The 17,165-nt window shown below is 44.2% G+C and overlaps 1 protein-coding gene and 1 long non-coding RNA gene across 12 annotated transcripts in view; both read left to right on the top strand.

Moving 5' to 3' along the window:
* JMJD1C (jumonji domain containing 1C) overlaps nt 1-17,165 on the top strand; it is a 306,949-nt gene that overhangs the window by 127,210 nt on the left and 162,574 nt on the right. The gene's annotated exons all lie outside the window — the stretch shown is intronic.
* Nucleotides 1,907-4,425, top strand: LOC127053513 (uncharacterized). Its single transcript, XR_007775072.1, has 2 exons — nt 1,907-3,111; nt 3,775-4,425. It is a non-coding gene; the product is annotated as an uncharacterized LOC127053513 (long non-coding RNA).

Genomic DNA, 17,165 nt, shown 5'->3' with positions numbered 1-17,165 from the left:
GGCTGAGCTCCCAATGCCTGAAGGGTCAAAAACATTTTCCCGGGTGTTTCAGGGTATGTCGTCAATTTATACCCTTCTCTCCCCACCCCCCGGAAAGAAAAGGGGAAAAAAACGTTTCTCGCCTTTGTCACCCTGTGTCTACTGCATGCTGCTGGTAGACAGGGTGCTGCAGTGCTGAACACCAGCATCCGCTTCCTGGTGGCAGATGGTACAATATCACTGCTATCCATCGTCATCATCAGCCCGTGAGTGCTTCTGGCTGGCCTCAGTGAGGTCGGCCGGGGGCGCCTGGGTAAAAATGGGAATGACTCCTGGCCATCCCCGGCAGATGGTACAGAACGGCTGGTAACCGTCTTCATCATAGCAACTGGAGGCTGAGCTCTATCAGCTCCCCCCTTTCATGTCTAAAGAACAGATTCTGTACTGCCTGGACTATCATAGCAGCGGGACGCTGGGCTTCTCTCCCTCGCCACCCTTTAGTGTCCTGCCTGGACTATCATAGCAGCTGGAGGCTTCCTCCTCCTCATTTTATCTCACTAAAAAGTCAGTGTTTCTTATTCCTGCCTTCTTTATTACTTCATCACACAAATGGGGGGACACTGCCATGGTAGTCCAGGAGGGTTGGGGAGGAGGGAAGCAACGGGTGGGGTTGTTGCAGGGACACCTCCTAGAATGGCATGCAGCTCATCATTTCTGCGGTATCTCTGGGGCTCTGATCCAGAGCGGCTTTGCTCTCTGGTTCTCTACTACACTTGCCCCATATTCTAGGCAGGACTGACTCTATTTTTAGACAAAACATAAAGAAAGGAATGACCTGGGGAGTCATTCCCATTTTTGTCCATGCACCCCCGTCCGACCTCAGCGAGGCCAGCCAGGAGCACCCATGACAGCAGCAGACAGTACAGAACGACTGATAACCGTCATCTCATCCCCAATTTACAATGACATGGCAGATGGTGCAATAGGGTTGGTAACCATCTCTGCTGCCTTGCAAAGGCAAATGAATGCTGTTCTGTAGCACTGCAGTACTGTGTCTGTCAGCAGCATCCAATACACATACGGTGACAGTGACAAAAGGCAAAATGGGATCCATGTTTGCCATGCTTGGCATCTGCCAGGGCAATCCAGGGAAAAAGGGGACGAAATGATTGTCTGCCGTTGCTTTCGCGGAGGAAGGATTGAGTGAGGACATTCACCCAGAATCACCCACGACACTGTTTTTGCATTGGGATCTCAACCCAGAATTCCAGTGGGTGAGGGAGACTGCGGGAACTATGGGATAGCTACCCACAGTGCAATGCTCCGGAAATCAACGCCAGCCTTGGTACATGGACACACACCACCGAATTAATGTGCTTAGTGTGGCTGCGTGCACTTGACTTTATACAATCTGTTTTACAAAACCAGTTTATGTAAAATTGGAATAATCCCGTAGTGTAGACATACTCTATGAATATCACAGCTAAATACATGATCAAACAGATGGTTTAGCATAAGTATTGTAGTTAGCATGTACTCTAGGAGATCATTCAAGGTGGAGTAGCCCATTAACACCTGTGTAGTCATAGGACAAAAAGAGGGGTTAGTTGGTTTCAGATTGTAATAAGTAAGGATTCTGTGACTTTAATAACAGCTGGTGCGGTTGATTTCAGGGCCAGCTGCTGTGGCAGTCCCCAGGGCCAGCTGCACCAGTCACTGCTCAGGAGGCCCCAGGAGCAGCTGGCTCCAGGGATGGCCCAAGCAGCGGCCAGTGTGGCTGGCTCCAGGGACCACCCGAGCTATGGCTGGTGCGGCTAGCTCTGGGGAGCGTCTCAGCAACGATTCCAGGGGCTGCCCTGGAGCCAGCTGCTGCTTGGGTGGCCCCGAGCAGCTGGCTTTGGAGATGAACTGGAACAGTGGCCAGTATGGCTGGCTCCGGGGCCCACCCAAACAGCAGTGGTCCCCGGGACTTCCTGAGCAACAGCCTTAGGGGTGCCCAGAGGCTGTCCAGACAGCAGTCCCCGGGAGCAGCGGCTGCGGGGCAGTCAACCTCTAGCACTGGAGCAGCCTCCCCCTCCCCCGCAAGCAGGGCTCCCCCGAAGCAGGAGGTTCCTGGAAGTAGAGATTTAGTCAAGGGTATTTATGTTTAAAGTGATGGCTGTGAATTTTTATTTAGTGTCCATGACCTTCACCAAAAATACTCATGACTAAGAGCATGGCTTCACTTCCGAGTTAGAGCACATTAAAGCAGCCCAATGCACTCTAACCCATGACGTGTCCACACTGGCAAGGCATGTAGAGTGCTCTGATTCCGTGGCTAGAGCGCTCCTGGTACTCTACCTCAACAAGTGGAATAACGTTTAATGCGCCCCCCGCTGGAGCGCCACGGTGCCAGTGTGGACGCCCTGGTCTGTTAATGTGCTCTGATCAGCCTCCAGAAGTGTTCCACAATGCCTGTTCAGCCACTCTGCTCATCAGTTTGAACTCTACTGCACTGCCCTCAGGTGACCAATCGTCAGACTCGCCCTTTAAATTCTCTGGGAATTTTGAAAATCCCCTACCTGTTTGCTCAGCCAGATGTAGAGTGCTCTCAGCGAATCTTTCCAGGTGACCATGCCTCCATGCTCCAGGCGATCCCCATTATGGAGTGATGGCAAGATGCTGGACCTCATCAGTGTTTGGGAGGAGGAAGCTGTCCAGTCTCAGGTGTGCTCCAGCCTTAGGAATTATGATACCTTTGGGCAGATATCAAGGGACATGATGGAAAGGGGCCATGACTGGGATGCACTGCAGTGCAGGGTTAAAGTGAAGGAGCTGCAGAATAACTACTGGAAAGCCCGCGAGGCAAACCACCACTCTAGTGCTACCCCTGCGACCTGCCATTTCTGCGAAGAGCTGGATGCGATACTTGCGGTTGACCACCACCTCCTCTTCGAGTACCCCCATGGACACTTGACAGTGCAGTTCAACAAGATAGGAGGATGAGCAAAGAGGGAGCAAGGGTGCTAAGGTGGAGGAAGACACCCCAGAATCTATATATGAATGCAGCCAGGAGTTGTTCTCAAGCCAGGAGGAAGGTAGCCAGTCATGGCAGCCAGTACTTGGAAGAACAAGCAACAGAGGAGGTTCCCGGTAAGCGGCTTTTATTTTGTGAAGGAAGTTATTTGGTGCGAGCTCTTGGGGCAAGGAGGATTAGGGCTGCATGCGTGCCTAGATGTAGAATAGGGCACTGATGTGCTCTCTCACATCGCGGCAATTGGCCTCAGTGATTTCTTCAAAGGTCTCAGCCAGAACTTGGGCAATGTGCTTTCCCACGTTTCTTGGGAGAGCCACTGTTGGCCTTTTCCCAGTCAGGCTGACATGTCGGTGCCCCTGTGCTGTGAGGGGAGGGGGGACCATTGCTGCACACAGGCAAGCTGCATATGGGCAGGGCGGAAGTCGCATTGTAGTAGAACACTCTCCCTTGCTTCCCAGGTCACCCACAGCAGCGAGATCTTCCAGGAAGAACTCCTGTGGAAAATATGGGAACAATCTTCAGTATAGGGGCCTGCTGCAGCTGTTGGCTCTCCCCAAGATACACAGAATGACAGTATACAGTCATGAAACAATCAATCCCCCTTGACATGTGCTTACTCACCATTTTGGGGCTCCCGTGGGTTATGTGCGCTCGCTTTGGGATGGGCAAATTATGCTGTTGTGTGGACTGTGCTTGCCCTCCGTAAGTAAGGGGGAATCATTGCTCTGTCTAGTGTGAACAATTCTGTCTCTGTTAAGTATTGCATTTTGCCTTTACAGATGCAACCTTGAGATCTCAGCTGTCTATGTTATCACCGACCGAGAGGCTGCAAAGAATCAGGAAGAGGCCACGTAGAAGCAAAGACGACATGCTGCATGAAGTAGTGTAGAAGTCACTTAATGAGAATCTAAAAGTGCAGGACTGGAGGGAGAGTGAAAGGAGGATCCGCCAGCAGAATGTGGATCACTGGCACAAAAGTGCGGCGCTCCAGCAGCAAAGCACCGATTGGCTGATAAGCATCATGGAGCACCAAGCGGACTCGATCCAGGTGCTCGTAGCCATGCAGGCGGAGCACTACGCCTCCCCCTGCTTGTCCCAAAACTCTTTCAGTTGCGCCTCCATGTCACCTCCAACCCACTTTCCCCAACATTCGAGTTCTTATTGCCACCAACTGCCTCCAACACCTGTAGCTTCACCACCTAGCCCTGAAAACTACAAACCTTACCCACTGCACTCAACTCCCATCACCATGCAGTATAGCCATCCTGAAGTGCAGCACTCATTGCACAGCACTCCAGATAGGAAGGCTGAATATAACAGGACATACGCAAACCCATGACTGTACCGTTCCCCACCCCACCCCCCTTGCCCTTTCTGTTTCCCAAGCAGTTGTGTTTCTTTTCAATAAATGGATTTTTTGGCTTTGAAAACATTCGTTATTATTGCATAAAGTAAAAGATACCTTAGCCTAGGAAAGCAACAGGCACTGCAAGTCAGCATAGCAAAAACAGATGCTTACTAACATTGGAACCACTGCACTTCACTCTTGTGTGGGGCACCAGACATTACTGGTGGCTTTCAGCCTGAAATTGCTCTCTCAAGGGCATCCCTAATCCTTTCAGCTCCTCTAATAGCCCTGCTGTCTGGCTGTTCAAATTCAGCCTCCAGGTGTTGAACCTCCAATGTCCATGCCTGAGTGAAGCTTTCACCCTTCACTTCACAAATATTATGGAAGGTAGAGCATGCGGATGTAGCCGCGGGAATGCTGTCATTGGCCAGGTCCAGCTTCCCATACAGAGAGCACCAGAGGCCCTTTAAACGGCCAAAAGCACACTCTACAGTCATTCTGCACTGGCTCAGCCTGTTGTTGAACCACTCCTTGCTGCTGTCAAGGCTCCCTGTGTAGGGTTTCATGAGCCATGGCATTAAAGGGTAAGTCTCCAAGGATCACAATGGGCATTTGACTTCCCCTATGGTGATCTTCTGGTCTGGGCAAAAGTCCCAGCTTGCAGCTTCCTGAACAGACCAGTGTTCCGAAAGATGCGTGCATCATGCACCTTTCCGGGCCAGCCTGTGTTAATGTCAGTGAAACACCCACAATGATCCACAAGCGCCTGGAGAACCATAGAGAAATATCCCTTCCGATTAACATACCTCCGCAGTTAGGGAAACCCATTCATGCAAATCCAGCCACAATGTCATGCATGTTACCCAGAGTCGTGGTTCTTCGGAGCAGGATGCGATTAATGGGACTGCAAACTTGCATCAACATTTCAATGGTAGGCTTTCCCACTCCAAACTGGTTAGTGACCATTCGGTAGCTATGTGGAGTTGCCAGCTTCCAGATTGTAATAGCTACCCACTTCACCGCCACCAGGGCAGCTTCTCAATCTCGTGTTCTTGCGCCGCAGGGTTGGGGTGAGCCCATCACATCGTCCGATTAAAGTGGCTTTCTCATCCGAAAGTTGTGCAGCCACTGCTCGTCATCCCAGACTTGTATGACGATGTGATTCCACCACTCAGTGCTTGTTTCCCAAACCCAAAAGCGGCATTCCAAGGTGATGAGCATGTCCGTAAATGCCACAAGTAGTCCTGTGTTGTATGCGTACTCAAGTCGATAGCATCGTCGGAGTCCTCACTGTCAGTTTAAGGAGTAACTTGACTGCCAAACATGACGTGCTGGCGACACTCGTCAGCATATTCCTCAGCAGTTCGGGCTCCATTCCCGGAGACCGAAAGGGAAGACAGAGCACACAGCACAAAAAATGCTGGAAGATAATGCCAAATGTGAACAGAAGCAGAGGGATTGCTGGGATGTGAAAAGATGCATCACAGGGCTTTGGGACAGGACCCAGAATGTCCTGGACTCCCCACCCCCTGCTCCCTTTCCACAAGCCACAGCGCCAGAATGGGAAGAGATGCAAATGTCCCCATGCCAATGCGCTTACAGCTGTCAGCGTGAACAGACTGCAGCATGGCCTACTGCACTCTCTGAAGGCTGGTTTAACTGAAAGCGCTCTATATCTGCAAGTGTAGCCATGCCCTAAGTCTTAGCCTTATTAATAAGCCATAAATCCAGTGTCTTTATTAAGACCATGCTTTTTAGCATCTAGCAAAGTTTTGAATTTAAGCTCTGAGGTTCATCATCTGAAAGAAATCTTCTGGCCTTCAAATGACCCTCCAACCTCTCCAGAAGCTAGCTCCCCAAAGACCAGGACACACCAACTCCAAGCGGTATCAGATCCTGCTAGAACAACAGATGCAAAACCTGCATATGTATATATCCACTGATATGATCAACACCCCCCACAACATATCTTTCAAGATCCATGGGTTCTACATGTGCCATCACAACATGTGATGTACCTCATCCTGTGCACTAAATGCCCCAATAACAACTATATAGGTGAAACTAGACAATCACTATGCTCTCAAATGACCTCACACAGGAAAATGATAAAAAGCAAAAACCATATCACCTGTGGTTGAATACTTTTCACAAAGCATCATAACTTTTTTAGAGACTAAAAATCATTGTTTTAATAAAGACATTAGATTTGACTTACAATTTGCAACCCGCTAACCCCTTCTTTTGTTGTATGACGACTACTTTTTTCATATGGCTTGAGTAGGTAGCAATAACTACAAATAGATATCTATGTGTGATAGCCAGCACATTGCCGCAGTAGTGAGCTGGTGAATGTCCTTCAGGCCCCTGGCAAAAGAATGAAGGGGACACTCAGATATGATGTACTCCATTGTTTGTGTCTTGTGACCACAGTCGCATACAGGTGTTTACCTTATTTTTCATTTAAAGAGGGTTTGTCCACATCTCCCGTGAGATGTCCTGATGCGATTCATCTGCACCACTGTTTCCAACATAAATCCAAACTTGGTAGTTTCTCTGCCAGGTCAGTATGACTACAGGGACGTTAATGGGTCATTTCACTTTGAATGGTCCCTTTAGAATATGTGCTAACTACTTATGCTAAACTATCTATCTGTTTGAATTTGTGTTTAGCTGTGACAATCTAAATATCTTTCCGAGACCTGAAGAGTGTGTGTAGCTCCTAACTTGCTCTTTCTCACTAACAGAAATTGGTCCAGTAAAAGATATTGCCTCATCCACCTTGTCTCTTTAAGAACCTGGGACTGACATGGCTACAACTATACCACATAAAATAAATTATATCTATAATTTTGTATAGTAGTCATTGTAACAACTTGCTTATACAATCATCTTTGCTGCTTTAAAACTTGTACTTCATATTTTATGCCTCATGTCTGCTAATGTGAAAATGGCAATGGAATAACACTTTAACCTACTACTAAAAACTAGGCCTTTCGATTAATCGCAGTTAACTCATGGGATTAACTCAAAATTAATCGTGATAAAAAAAACTGCGATTAGATGCAATTAATAATTGCACTGTTAAACAATAGAATACCAACTGAAATTTATTAAATATTTGTGGATGTTTTTCCACAACACAAAATACAAAGTGTACACTGCCCACTTTATATTATTTTTTTTACAAATATTTCCACTGTAAAAATGATAAACAAAAGATATGGTATTTTTTAAATTCATCTCATAAAAGTATTATTTCAATCTCTATTGTGAAAGTGCAATTTACAAATGGAGATTTGTTTTGTTACATAACTGCACTCAAAAACAAAACAGTGCAAAACTTTTGAGCCTACAAGTCTGCTCAGTCCCACTTCTTGTTCAGCCAATCTCTAAGACAGACAAGTTTGTTTACATTTATGTCACCAGAAAGTGAGAACAGAAGTTCACATGGGACGTTTGTAGCTGGCCTTGCAAGGTATTTATGTGCCAGCTACGCTAAACATTTGTTTGTTCCTTCATGCTTTGGCCATTATTCCAGAGGACATGCTTCCATGCTGCTGATGCTCATTAAAAAAAAAATGTGTTAATTGAACTTGTGACTGAACTCCTTAGAGGAGAATTGTATGTCTCTTGCTCTGTTTACTCACTTTTTGCCATATATTTCATGTTATAGTAGTCTAGGATGATGATGCAGCACATGTTCATTTTAAGAACACTTTTGCTGCAGAATTGAGAAAATGCAAAAAAGTTGCTGTAATGGTGCGTAGACTCACCGGCGGCGCCTCCTGCTGGTGGTGTTGGGGAATTAGCTTCCAGGCTCCAGAGCGCTCCTTGACGGCCGGTGTTGCGATACTGCTGGCCTCCATGTCCCTCTCGGACCCCAGGTGACCTTTTCAGTGTGTGCTGCCCCCTGGCAGTATCCCCACTGTTTCTCCCCACTTAGGGGAACTCACACCCCTACCCCCTGCCTTGTCTCAGTTGTAGGCTACTGCCAGTCACCAACTTGCCCCTGTGCCTTGGGGCAGACTGTAGGCTAAGCCACTCATCATAGGCAAGGTTGGGTCTGGACCTGCTGCCTCTACCTATTGCTGGGCTGCCCCTTTGCAACCTCAGTACTTGTCTTAGGCCCTCAGTTAGGCCCACAGTCTGGGGATTGTCCAGGCTGGAGCTCCCCAGCTTCTCTAGTCTTCCCCCAGCCCTGCTCCACTCCCAGTACCCTGCTTGACTCCCTAGCAGCCAGGCCCATCTCTCTCTACAAGCAGAGAGAGATGGTTTGGGCTTCTGGCTTGCAGCCTCTTATAGGGACCAGCTGGACCTGATTGGGGCATGGCCCCAGCTGTTATTGCCTTCCCCAGTCAGCTCAGGTTTTCCTTCACAGCCTCAGCCCTCTCCCAGGGCTGGCTTTAACCCTTCCAGGGCTGGAGTGGGTGACCACCCCACTACAGTACGATTGTGAGATTTCTAAAGGTAGCTACAGCAGTCGACCTAGGGTTTAAGCATCTGAAGTGCCTTCCAAAATCTGAGAGAGATGAGATGTGGAGTATGCTTTCAGAAATCTTAAAAGAGCAACATACCGATGTGAAAACTACAGAACCCGAAGTACGAAAAAAGAAAATCAACCTTCTGCTGGAGACATCTGACTCAGATGGTGAAAATGGACGTGCATCGGTCCACACTGCTTTGGGTTGTTATCGAGCAGATCCCATTATCAGCATGGATGTGTGTCCTTTGAAATGGTGCCTGAAGTGTGAAGGGATATATGAATCTTTAGTGCATCTGGCATGTAAATATCTTGCAGCGCCGGCTACAACAGTGCTATGTGAACACCTGTTCTCACTTTCACATTGTAAACAAGAAGCGGGCAGTATTATTTCCTACAAATGTAAACAGGCTTGTTTGTCTGAGCGATTGGCTGAACAAGAAATAGGACTGAGTGGATTTGTAGGCTCTGAAGTTTTACATTTTTATTTTTTAATACAGTTATTTTTTGTACATAATTCTACATTTGTAAGTTCATCGTTCATGATAAAGAGATTGCACTGCCATACTTGAATTAGGTGAACTGAAAAATACTGTTTCTTTTGTTTTTATAGTGCAAATATTTGAAATAAATATAAAATGAGCACTGTTTACTTAGAATACAAAGTTGTAATTGAAATAAATATATTTGAAAGTGTGGAAAAGTATCCAAAAATATTTAAAAAGCATTCTATTATTGTTGAGCAGTGTGATTAATCACGATACATTTTTTATCGCTTTTCAGCCCTACTAAAAACTACGGGGAATGTTTAAAAATGTAATCTCTTGGGAAAAATGGTATGTAAGAAATTTTTCATGACAGTTACATGCTTTCTTGTTGAGTGTAGGTGTTGCAGTAAGATTATATGATGATACTTAGTCACTAACTACTGCAGTTGTATACTCCACTCTGATGATAGCTCAACTTTTTAAGTTTATCCACCATTCCCTAATTTTTTGTGGAGTATCATTCAGGCTTCTTCAAATTGGAGCATCAAATCTGGATACCAAATCTGTTGAGTAATGTTTTTGGATGTATGGATTGATCTGGAACTATAGATCTCTGCTTGTGATATGCATAAGAGTAGTCCTTGATGGTGTGTTGAACCTGATTAAATTATCCCTATATCCCTCTGTCATGGTGATGTTAGCCAGCCTATAACGTTCCTCAATACTACTGAGTTGTAATGGCTTGACCCTTGTGGTTATCCTCATATGATACTAATAATATCGGTGAGTCTCTAAGCGCCATTGATCTAAATAGGTCAAAAGCTGATGTCTTTTGAACATCTACATTACACAACTTTGCCTCTCTTTGATGAGGGTTATGTCTCGGGAAGAAATATGGCAGATTCAAGGTCTGAGGTGGAAATTGGTTTCCACCTTAGGCAGAAATGTAGAATGTGAGCAAAAAAAAAAAAAATCACATACAAAAGATTGTAAAATGTGATGGCTTGGCCACCAATTCTCCTAGCTGAGGTTATGGCTGTGATAAAAGCCCTCATGATACAGAGGTGTAATATGGAACATTCTTCCATGGCTTTAAAGGGGGGCACTGTCAGCTGCATGAGGACTTGACTGAAGTCCCAGCTAGATGTAGGATCCTTCACAGCAGGGCAGAAACTTCACGGTCCTTTCACTGTAGGGTTATTGAACACATACTTGTGTGCCACTTACATGTGATAAGCAGAAATGACTTCACGGTGTACCCTGATAGGGGAAAGAGGCAGTTCCAGGGACTTGAGGTGGAGCAAATATTGAAGGACAGAAAAGGAACCATGGATGGAGCTGTGTTGTTTCTGACCGCCCACAGAGAGAACCTCTTCCGCTTATGGACCTAACAGGAAAGGACTGAACTGGAGTTTTACAGCACTTTCTGGACTCTAGTGGAACAGCAAAGCTCCGAGGAAGTCAGTTCTATAGCCCAGGCTGTCGGATGGAATAATTCTGGAACCAGGTGCTGAATCTGGCCTTTCTCAGATGATCTTGCATGATTTATAGAGAGGTAAGTTCCAGGGGACATTGGCATATTAATTTTAACAAACCTGGTCAATAGTGTGAAACTTATTTTTGAATGTCTTGGTGTGTTTTAGCTGTTTTGACCTTTTTTGCTGGGCATGGTAGAAATTTATTAAGTAAAATGATCAATTTTATTTAGCTGTTTCAGTTTGATTGGTCAGTAGCTTCATATTAAGAGGTTGTCTTATAAACATTTTTATATTTTGAGGTCAGACTGGATCATTTTGGTTATTTCCTCTGCCCTAATGAACCATACAGGCCAAAAATTTCACCCAGTGTTTCTTGTTTTAAGACCATAACTTTTGAGCTAGAGCATGCCATTTAGAAAGACATCCAGTCTTGATTTAAAGATTTCAAGTGATGAAGAATCCACCACATTCCTAGGTAAGTTGTTTCAATGGTTATTTCCCTTCACAGTTAAAAATCTGCACCTTATTTTCAATTTGAATTTGTCTAGCTTCAACTTCCAGGCATTGTATCTTGATATGCCTTTTATGTGCTAATTTAAAGAGCCTTCTAGTGCCAGAAATCTTCCTATGTATATATATGTTCAGGCTGTGATCAAGTCATCTCTTAACTTTCTCTAATAAGTGAAATAGACTGAGCTTCTTAAGTTTCTCACTGTAAAGTAGATTTTTCAAGACCTCATCATTCATAGCGGCTGTTCTCTGAATCTTTTCAATTTTTCAGCATCCTTTTTGAAATATGAACGCCAGAATTGGACACAGTATTCCACTAATGGTCTCACCAGCTATATACATAGAGGCACCTTCTCCCTACGCTTAATCAGTGTTCTCCTGCTTCTACATCCAAGGGTCGCATTAGACCTCTTAGACACATCATCAGACTGAGAGCTCATGTTCTGTTAGTTACGCAGCATGACTCCTAAGTCCTTTTCGGAATCCCTGTTTTTCCAGGTAACATACTTCCAAAGAGTGGGACTGAACCATTTCTCCTAAGCTGCCATGGCATAAAATTTCTAAAACTTTTCAATGCATTTGGTCAGATTTTTCATGTTTGCTAAGGTAATGGGTAAGACCCATGTTCTAGAACTAAGGACAGTTGGTTATGGATGTCAACATTTTTTCCATGACATTCAGTGCTGTCATCATGGTAATAGTAGGCAACAGGGTGATGTACTATATAAATCAATAGGCAAGATCCCAGTCCGTGTGCACAGAATCACTAAAACTGGTGCATTGCTCACTGAATAGAGATCTCCATGGCTTACCTTCCAGGTCTCCAGAAACCTTTAGCAGATGCCCTAAGCAGACATGTCCGTCAGAACCATGAGTGGGAGCTCAACAACCTGGTCTTGTACAACATCTGCAAAGCTTAGGGCATCTCCTTAATGGATCTCTTTGCAACTCCAGACAATGCAAAATGCCAGATATTTTGCACCATGAGGGGACTTGGCCACAGCTCCTTAAGGGATTCCCTCCTAATTCTCTGGCCCTGTGCTCTCCTTTATGCCTTTCCTCCAGTACCATTAATTCTCCAAGATGCTGATCAGATTATGGCAAGAGCAGGCAAGGGTCATCCTGATAGCACCTTCTTGGCCAACAGAGGTGTGGTATTTTGACCTACTTCACCCTTCTATTGAGATGTCCTCCTATCAAACCTCCTAACACAGAACTCAGGCACCATGAACCATCCCAGTCCCTCAGCTCTGAACCTTAAGGCCTGGCTCCTTTTTGTTTCTCAAGCTCAGAGTTGGACTGCTTGGAAGAAGTCCAGTCTGCCCTTCTCAATGCTAGAAAGCCTTCCACATGTAAAACTTACGTACAGAAGTGGAAGCGCTTTCTTTTCTGGTGTTCACATCTTTCTGTATTCACTTCTGAAACTCATCTCTCCAGACTCCTCAATTACCTACTGCAGTTCAAAACAACTTGATTATGATTAAGTTTGGTTAAGTACATCAAGCAGCTATTTCTTCTTTTCATTTGCCTTTCAAGGACACCCCACCATGGCCAGATTCCTTAAGAGCTTGTCTGTTTCCTCATAGCTGGAACCCCACACCTTCCTAGTATCTTAATTTGGTCCTTAATATCCCGAGGAACCCCTTATTCAAACCTAAGGCCACCTGTTCACCCCACCACCTCTCCTTTAATATTTCATTCCTGGTAGCTGTCGCCTTGCCTAAATGGTTGAGAGAATTGGGAGTGCTCATGTTTGACCCACCTTATGTTACCTTCTGTCATGACATGGTCATGCTGAGCCCCCATCCTTGATTCTCCTTGAAGATTTTGTCAGACTTTCATATTAAACAGGATATCTTTCTGCCATTATTCTTTCCCAAGCTCCACTCCTCAAGAGAAGAAGCTAGATTCACACTTCAGATGTTCAGAGGGCATTTGCCTTTCATCTGGACCAGACTAGAAGCTTTAGGATTTCTCCTCAACTTTCTGTATCCTTTTCTGAAATAAAGGACAATCAGTTTGTTCTCAGAGACTCTGTAAATGGGTTTCAGGTTGCATCATAGCCTGCTATGAGGTCACTGGGGCAGAATCCTCCCTAAGGTGCCAGTACATCCCACAGTCCATTTCTGTTACCCTCCTCAAGGATGTTCCCCTCATGGAAATTTCCAGGGCTGCAACTTGGTCCTCTGTTAACATGTTCCCCAGACATTACGCTACCCTATCTGCATCCAGGATGGATACAGCCTTTGGCGATGATGTCTTCTGCACTGACTTGCATCTGTTTCCTCTGCACATGCTTCCTCATTGAGTTACTGATTGGGAATCTCCTATGTTGGAACACCCATAGAGACACATACTTGGAGGAGGAGAGGTTACTCAACTTTCAGTAACTTAAGTTCATTGATGTGTTTTGTTTCTATGAGTGCACCACCTCTCTCCCTCCTCCTCTTTGCTACGGAGTCTGGCTTTGTAGTTGTGAGGGAACTGGATTGGTAGTGGGTCCTTCCCTTCTTGTATGCTCTCACTTTGGAGCACATGGTGCTAAGGTGTGGACCTGCAACACTGCTAACTCAAATTTCCGATCAAGCACTTGCAAGTGTGTGCACATGCTACAGTGGATCACCTATAGGGACAAAACATCTTGAAGAACTCAAGTTAGTGAAAGGTAAGTAACCTCTCTTTGTCAAGCCCCAAATCTAGACTCCTTCATGTAAACCTTAACATTTATTTTCAGGTCTTCGAAGTATGTGGGGGGAGAAGGGAATAACTGTTTTTTCTAAAGAAAATACCTTCTTAAATTCCTTCTGATTGGCTTTCCATTTACCTGTTTTACACCATAGAAAAGAAGCAACTTAGCATCCACACTGACTGTCCAAGCCATAGAAACTGATTATCAGGGACAAAATGTGGCTTCCTCATAGCACCCCATTAAGTTGGGAAAGTATTTGCACTTTGGGCTTGTCCCCCTCAGAGCATTTTCTTGAAAAATGAAGAAAATGCAGTTTAACCATTTAGAAACTATTTAGAGCTTAAGTGTACCCTTGCAAGTTGCCAGTAGAGGAAATTAACACATACAGCTCAACTGTTTCCAGCTTTTTGCAGGGTAAAGGATTCTTCAGCACTGTGTGTGTTCCCAGAACCTTATCCTGTTGGGTGAGTGTGTGTTGGCAAGAATGTGTTGCTATTAGCCAAATTTGTCTCCTCCTTAATGTTACTGTCAAGGTTGAAATTGCCTAGTGCTGTACTTCCTGATGGCATCACTCAGAAGCTCTTCGGCGGCTGTGCTGCACTTGGCCTACCGACTATGAGGTAGTGTCTCCTTTTCTGGTCAGAATGAATAGCTAGCTTTTATAAAACCTTAAGTTTCTCTTTCCATGTGAATGATTTTAACTCCTGTGTGCCAGAAAGTGCAGAATTTTCACCACTGTGTCCTAGTAATAAGCTCTTAATGTAAAACACTAATATTTGCCTTGCTGCTTAGTGTCAGGATATTCACTTATATGACTGAAGGTTGTTTACATGCTCACAGTATATGAGTGCATGAAAAATTGAAAGTAACACATTTGTAAAACTCTTATGACTGAAAAGCAAGTAGCTATATGCAGAATTGTGTTAGAGCTTCTTTGCATTTTGCATTCAAAGTAGTACAGGTATGGAAATTATGCTGAATGTCTTAGGTTGATCTGTTCTTCAGATTCTGGCAGAGTGATAAAGATGAATCAGATTTAATGGTACAGAGAGAATATGGCATGCTGAGGGGGGAATGGAAGTGCATCTATCGCATCTGCTTGAGTCAGCAGCTAGTGCTTTCTGCTGTTACCCTTTAGTGTCAGAATAGTCTGACGGTTACCTGAGGGTAACTATGAATCACTTCAGTGACTTCCTCACTGGTGGTTAGTCTACAGGATGGCATGTTATTTAAGCACATAATCTTTATTTTTTGGTCTTGAGAAATGTATTTGTGATTAAAAGGGAAGTAATTGGAAAATATATTTATTCCAGTATAATTGCTTATTTCAAAGGCAAGAGATTAATAGTTATAAACCCAGAAGGTTCTGTGTGTGGGGGGGAAAAAAGTGTGTGTTCTAGCTAGTGAAATATAGCTAGGACTTGGAAAAACTCACTTGCAGATGGGAAGATTTCCATGCTAAAAGTGGAGTGTAAGCATTCAGTATCTGTAGAACATAAGTTGTCTTTTAAAAACAAAATTCTGATCCTTAATGTTCTGGAAATAACTTCAAGTGTATAAGTTGGCATAATGTTACCTGTCTGAAACAAACTCTAGTGCTTTTAATGTGCTGTCTTTTTGTTCTGATTATACAGCACCTTGGGGTGCTAGCCTCTATAACAGGGGTGGCAAACCTGAGCCTGAGAAGAAGCCAGAATTTACCAATGTACATTGCCAAAGAGCCACAGTAATATGTCAGCAGCCCCCCATGAGCTCCCAGTGCTTCCCGCCCACCGACAGCCCTGCTAATCAGTGCTCTCCCGATCAGCTGTTTCATGATGTGCAGGAGGCTGGGGATGGGAGGCGGGAGAGGAGGAGGAAGCAAGGACATGGCTGACTCAGAAGAGGGAGTGGGAAGGGGTGGAGTGGGGGCAGGGCCTGTGGCAGAGCCAGTAGTTGAGCAGTGAGCAGCCCCGAACATTGGAAAGTTGGCGCTTGTAGCTCCAGCCCCAGAGTCGGTCCTATACAAAGAGTTGCATATTAACTTCTGAATAGCCACATGTGGCTCCGAAGCGATGGGTTGGCTACCCCTGCTCTGTAATAATACAAATAATAATACTAAGAATCCAGCAGTGATGTGAAATGAATCAAACATAGATACTGGTCACTTTCACTGCTATTATTTAGAACCCTAGGAGCAGTAGTGAGTGTTCAGAATCAAATATTACTCCTGGGGGCATTCTGCATCAAAAAATAAAAAATTCTGAGCACAGTATTTTTAAATTCTGCAAATTTTATTTGTCAAAATAACACTGCATAATCATGCCAGTTTCAATTATTTTGGTAATTTATTTCAAAATTCCTGTCAGCAAGTATGTCTGTAACAATACAAACACACAAAATTTTCCCCAGAAATAGAGAGTTAAAGAAACCTATGACAACCCAATTCCTGTTTCTCTGCCAGTTTCTGGGGAGGGGAAGGAAATTCTGCATGCACAACATTAATTTCTGAAATTCGGCATTGTGCAGTGGAGTAGAATTTCCCCAGGAGTAAAATATAAGCATTCTAAAACAATTATAAAGCATAGAAGAAATATGGAAAACAAAATTCTTGTTCAACACCAGAAACCATCTTGTGGGAATTCAGCACTCTTTAGTGACAGCATTGTATGTTATATAATTTATTTTAAGCTGGCAAATTTAGTACCTTGAAATGTTTATAAATCTCCTTCAATTTGTTTTAATATGTGAACAGTTTGGTAAAAACACTTGTATAGGCTGAAACACAAAAAATTCATCCTGCTTCAAACATTTGTTTTTTTAACGTCATCCATTTTAACTGTTTGTTGTTTATCAAAATAGTTTGATATCAATCTTATGCTGAAATGTATTGAAATGTGTTTCTTTATTGCCATGCTAGCATTTGTTGACTGTGCTAGTGTTTTTCACTATTCTATAGAAAAGTATAACATTTATTTGCAAGTGTATTGTAATATATTCAGACTGTGTGTACCATATTTTGTTGCTTTACACTGGAGATGGCAGACAGTAAACTTCCTTTACACTGTATGTTATAACTGCTTTAATCAAAAGTAGCGTGATATAAGGATATAGATTGTGAGTGGCCTACAGTGTTACAATGATACAAAAACTGGAAGAAAAAACCTCTAAAAAGAAATGTATGAAAACATTTGC

The sequence above is a fragment of the Gopherus flavomarginatus genome, chromosome 6 (genome assembly GCF_025201925.1).
Source record: "Gopherus flavomarginatus isolate rGopFla2 chromosome 6, rGopFla2.mat.asm, whole genome shotgun sequence".
NCBI lineage: Eukaryota > Metazoa > Chordata > Testudines > Testudinidae > Gopherus > Gopherus flavomarginatus.
The sequence above is the reverse complement of the archived record's forward strand: the minus strand, read 5'-3'. Positions and strand labels throughout refer to the sequence as shown.